This window comes from Sphaeramia orbicularis, chromosome 22, assembly GCF_902148855.1.
Source record: "Sphaeramia orbicularis chromosome 22, fSphaOr1.1, whole genome shotgun sequence".
In the NCBI taxonomy this organism is placed as follows: Eukaryota; Metazoa; Chordata; class Actinopteri; order Kurtiformes; family Apogonidae; genus Sphaeramia; species Sphaeramia orbicularis.
The window spans coordinates 55,885,029-55,891,028 of record NC_043978.1 but is presented as its reverse complement, the minus strand read 5'-3'; the positions used below and the strand labels follow the sequence as shown (position 1 = coordinate 55,891,028).

General features: G+C 36.3%; 1 protein-coding gene across 2 annotated transcripts in view; it reads left to right on the top strand.

The window, feature by feature from the left end:
- Positions 1-2,377: 2,377 nt before the first annotated feature.
- Positions 2,378-6,000, top strand: part of LOC115414304 (disheveled-associated activator of morphogenesis 1-like) — a 64,570-nt gene continuing 60,947 nt past the window's right edge. For both annotated transcript variants that reach the window (XM_030127603.1, XM_030127602.1), the window contains exon 1: positions 2,378-3,018. The gene's annotated coding sequence lies outside the window, so the exon portion shown is untranslated. The remainder of the gene's footprint in view (positions 3,019-6,000) is intronic.

The window sequence follows — 6,000 nt, the reverse complement described above, 5'->3', positions numbered from 1 at the left end:
TTTGATGTTTTATCTTATTGCTAGATAACATGATAACAACAACAAGGTGTCAAACCAGTAAGGTAAAAGTAGCTACATTTTTTGCTTGGTGCTTTTTTAAAGAAAAAAAAAGTTGGAGGAGAGCCTGAAAAGTTACTAAATCTAGCAACAGAAGTGTTAAGTTGGCATCAATGGATGGAAGCAACTTCACCACCAGATGTCACTAAATATCACAAACGGAACCTTACATTTATTTCACTAAAATGATTGATTTGGAAACTTCGTTTCACATGACCACATTCAAACATTTCAAGTCAGTTCAGTCTCTTCTGTCAAACTAATATGTGTCTTTTGATAATATAAATCCACTGTAAATAATATATACATAAACATCTATTTTTAACAGACCAGTTCTCTGTACACACCCACCCAGTTAGTCATATTTATCAGAACTATTCTCAGCCCACTGTTGTCCTTATCTCTAGTCAAATGTTTGTTTATCTTAGGTCTATGTTTAACTGTGTTTGGGTTTATGCTGAAATTGTCATGAGCAAAGAAAAGCTGAAGCCAAATTCCTTGTATGAGTTCACACACTTGGCCAATAAAGCTGATTCTTTTTTCTCTACCAAGCCTATTTGAGTGAACTGTATTTGCTTGAGTTATATTTGAATTTGATTTCCTATCTTGGTATGCTGACTCCTATTTGAGTTGTACTTAAATCTAGATTTTTTATATATATATATATATATATATATATATATATAGAGAGAGAGAGAGAGAGAGAGAGAGAGAGAGAGAGAGAGAGAGAGAGAGAGAGAGAGAGAGAGAGAGAGAGAGAGAGAGAGAGAGAGAGAGAGAGAGAGAGAGAGAGAGAAGAGAGAGAGAGAGAGAGAGAGAGAGAGAGAGAGAGAGAGAGAGAGAGAGAGAGAGAGAGAGAGAGAGAGAGAGAGAGAGAGAGAGAGAGAGAGAGAGAGAGAGAGAGAGAGAGAGAGAGAGGAGAGAGAGAGAGAGAGAGAGAGAGAGAGAGAGAGATACACACACACTGTTCTTTAGAATCCTTTGACGTCATAGATCAGGGCTGTCAAACTCATGTCAGTTCAGTTCCACATTAGCTAAATTTGATCTGCAGTGGGCCGAACCAGTCAAATAAGAACAGAATAATATATAATAATATATAAATAATGTCAACTCCAAACTTTCTCTATGCTTTACAGTGGAAAAAGCAAAATTACGTGATGAAAATGTTTACATCTGCAAACTATCCTTTCAAACAATGTGAATTGAACACTATTCTGCCTCAGTTTATCATTTCCACATGTACATTATAATGTACAGATCACAGTGGATCTACAAACACACAAAATATTTAGCAACAGGTGGAATATTATTAAACTGCACTGACTTCTCTTAAGACATTTCAGGTTGTTCATATTTGTTCAGATTATTCAGATTTTCTGCGACATTCTACTTTGTTTTAGTGTAAATACATGAAAACATTTCCATTTACAAAAAGAAACATTTGGAGTTGTGAGTATTTATGGGTTATGATGAGACTGAACTGGTCTGAATGTGGAACCTGAACTAAAAGGACTGTTAACGTCTTAGTGTACTTTTTGCATTTCACACATTCATCCCAGGGCCGGACTGGACCCTTTGGCGGACTAGATTTGGCCCCCGGGCCGCATGTTTGCCACCTGTGTCATAGATCATACAGAAGTCTGACTGCAGTACATTAGTCACCAACGAATCCAACCAAACACAACTGATTTATTTTCTGCTCTGAAAACAGTCTTTGTTTGGCCGTTTTTTTTCCTTCCTTCTGTTTTCATTTCCACATTCTGCACGTGATCGAGAGCGACAGAATCACAGAAGTCACTTTCATCGATACCTCAGCCAGGAATTGATCAGGATTCCAGGTCCAGGTTCACAGAAGGACATAGTCCTTTGAGTGACAGTCGTCCCCGCTACGACACCAGCATTCAGCTCAGAGCGCTTTCCTACAGGCTGTGCTTCTGTCAGGTACACTGTGGAGTTTCAGTTAATGTTGTTCAGCAACACTTCATTGGATGCCATATTTGGTGCTCATACATGTCATGAAGTGTGAAGTGATGCTTTCTGCATCTGTGCACAAACACTAGTATAAATACAAGGCGATACTGCAATAAAAAAAAAAAAAAAAACTACGTCTGAAGAGCTGTTCACTGGTTCATGTTCTGGAATGGTGTCAGTTTCTGCTCATGTACTAATGACAAAACTGTTCTGTATCGGTCATGATGACACACTGGGCCAGATATTCTCTGCCACACACTCACATGGTACACACACACACACACACACACACACACAATGCAGTGGGTGAGGTTGGGGTGTGACTGCCTCCAGCAGGAATGCAGTAGTGTGTGTTTTCAACTCTCCACACACTGATCAACTCTCACCGAGGCTGATGTGACGCTTTCTCCCCAGATTGGAGCTGACAGGTCGGAATCCAAACAGGACGAATGCAGAGGCACAAATGTGGAAACCTGAGCTCCATGGAGAAGGTTTCAGTGGATCTGTGGTTGTGGTGAACATCTGGAGTTTCCCTGAAGTGGACACAAGCCTTTCTGTCCTTTCACATCTGTGGACTGTGTTCAGTTTCTTCATGCGTGAACATCCTGTGGATCAGAACTGCAGACTCTGTGGGACTTCAGCTTCAGCTCTTCTTCTACAGCTCTCAAATTAAAGCCTGTTTTTATTTTACCGGCCCTAATTTACACATAGGAGGAAGTGGAAATCCTCGGAGCTAAAAGTTACTCTCAGCATCAGTTTACGACCCTTCATGTCCTTTTTTGGGATAAAACAAACCATGTGAACACAAGAAGAGTACTCTGCATCACACTGGCTGTTTGTGGAGACGTGTTGTCTGCTGCTGATATGAGCTTTGAAACCCAGACAAGTAGAAGCTAATGATTTTCCGTGGAACCTGACGACTTCGTACGCCGCTGGACCTGACCATGGCATCGCACCGCATCACATAGACCTGCATCTGTTCTCACAGAGGTAGGACACACACAAGACGAAGGTGTGACCAACACTGAGGTCACAAACACCAGAGTTCACATGACTTTAGCAACATTTATCACTTTTCATTGAAGATTTTTTTTTATCCGTTGAACTATTTTTTTTTTTCTGATTTGATCCATTTTATAGGTTAAAGTGAGCGTCAATAAATTATAATTATGTTTTATTAAGCATTTTTATTCATTATTTTAACCAGTTTCAGTAGAAAACAGATCAAGAAAATGAAGGATTAAAATTATTATTAATTTTATTATTTATTTGTGGCAACAAGTTTTCAGTTGCCATTTTTCTTCTTTGTGCTACACTTGACTGTCTTAGTTTAATGTATGTACATGTATAATACATGTATAATAACACATGTTATATATGTGTGTGTGTGTGTGTGTGTATGTATATATATATATATATATATATATATATATATATATATATATTAGCTTCTTTTATTGAAAAATGAATAAAATTAAGCAAAAGTCTTAACATAAATCTAACAAAAAATAACCTAAAGATTTAGTAAATGTAGAGATAGAAAATTGTCATTCTCTGATATATCTATTCTAAAAAATGTTTTGTATAAATCTTTATTACAGTTTTGATAGTACTCTTGATGAACTGTTAAAAATACATTATAATTGTTTCAAAACTTTAAATACTGTTTATAGCATTAAATAATAAGACACATCACTTTGTTGCCAAGTAATCAATGACCTTCAATGTTTTTTTGTTTGTTTATTGTTTTTTTACAGTGTACACTGTGACCTACATGTTGCTATAAACTTTTCTTTTCAACAGTGAAAAAGTCAAAATGAAAAAGAACTCCCTAAATGGCCTTAAATAACACCTTGTGTAACGGAAAAAATATATTGATCTGGTTGTTCTGGTCAGTTGTACCACAGCCCCTCCAAACAGTACAGTGGACACATCCATGAGTTTTATAACCTTCATCATTAAGAGCCATTGGCTTTGAATGAATCTTTTTGTAATAAATAGAAAAAATGTGATGTAAAGACTTTCCTGAGCTCAGTATGTGAGTAAAAACCTGTGAACAGATGCTTTCTGTTGCTGTTGTGAACTGTGCTGATACCGAAACTAATCAGGTCTGTGTGTTTGGATGTTGGCTGTTAATGTTTTTCAGACTTTGGAGGCTGATTTATCGTTTGTGGTGACAGTTCAGATAACAGGCAGGCAGGCCAAAGGTCTCACTGCTTCATAGAAAACATGCTTTTAACATATCTTCATTATTTTAAGAATGACAGCTACATTTTTTGGTTAGAAATAGCAGCATAATATCCCCTTGGGAATTTGAAGAAATTCATTCCAATGCCTTTAAACTATTTTGAAATTTAATCTATTAGTATAGTCACATCATATGCAAATAGAATACTTTTTTGTCATATTTTTTTATTTGCTTTTTTATCCTTCCATTTACTAAGGTTTATGAGGCACATAAGATTTTGGCGTTAATAAAACCTAGCTTGCTGGTCTACTGTGGTATTTTCTCTAGTGTCCTGCAGTGTTTTAACCAACGTCAGAGGGCGGTTGAATGGTCACATTCTAGGAACCAACAGATAAGATATTGATCAGATTATGTCCACACTGACATGCATAACTTTTGTTTCATTTTCATCAGTTTACGATCCTTGAAAGTCTTTTGTGTTTTAGTTTGGAGGTGGGTATATGTGTTGTAATGTGACATAAAGGGAAACATTGCAGGTGCTTATATCTGCTTTTCTATGATTGATTGTACCTGTCATGTGATTGTTTTAGGACGAAAAAAAGTCATCAGCCTCGATGACCATAGATGTTGATTTACAGGTGTTTCCGTCCTTGTTGTGTCTGATAACATCCGCTGTGTAGTTACATTCTACATTTTATCATCTGCTGATATTCACCTCAGGAATGCTATAATTTGAGTTGTTTTGGAATATTTCCATGTCCAGCAGCAGTATCAGTGTCTGGCCACGTATTAGCAGTTTCAGGTAAAACGCTCCTAGAACATTTCCCATATAACTCTGTTGGTTCAAAATGGAAGATTTGTAAATGCAGGAGTACTTACAGGAGGTTTGTGTTGGGTTGTCTGCTGTGCTGGTCATTTTATAACTTTAACTGACTGTACAAACATCAACAGCTATTATCTAAAAAACAAAAAAAAAAGTTGCAACAGTGCTGTGATGGTGAGGCAGCGGGGGCAATGGCATCAAATGTAGATGGATTGTACTTGTAATGTCATTTGGTTATTTTCATTTATTTATTTACTTATTTATTTTTATTACCCTCCATTTTCCTCCTTTTTTTTTCTCTCTCTCCTTTTCCTTTCTCTTCTTCTCATTTAGTTTCAGTTACCTAATGATTATCTTTGGACATGTCCCTGTTTTTTTTTTTCTTTTTTTTTTTTTTGAGAAGCCCACATCACAACAGTCACACCACATACACACACATACACACTCCACCACACACAGAACATTTTCACAACAAAGACAGGACATTGATTCATACAACTGACTGACATTTTGTTTCTTTTGTATATTACATGCCATATATCTTACCCACCCCCCACCCCACATTATGATGATTTAATGTAAATGTAAATATTGTACAATATTGTACATAAATCTCCTTGTCACTTGGTGTCGCTTCAACAAAGGTTAGAAAAAAACCCAACAAGCGCTATCGTTTTATCCATATTATGCCTCGACTTATCATTTATACATATGCACAAAACATTTAGTAACAGGCAGAAAGTTGCTAAAATTCCACTTATATTTCTTAACAAATTCTTTTTTTTTTTTTTCCAGTTATTCGCATCCCTTTTGTTTGGATAGTTTGTAAATGTAAACATTTTCATAATCGAATGTTATTTTTTGCACTAAAACAATTTGGATTTGTCATTCTTTATAGGTTATTATGATATCATTTTTGAGTTTGATGCCCTAAATTTGCACTTTGCAAATTCTTCCCACG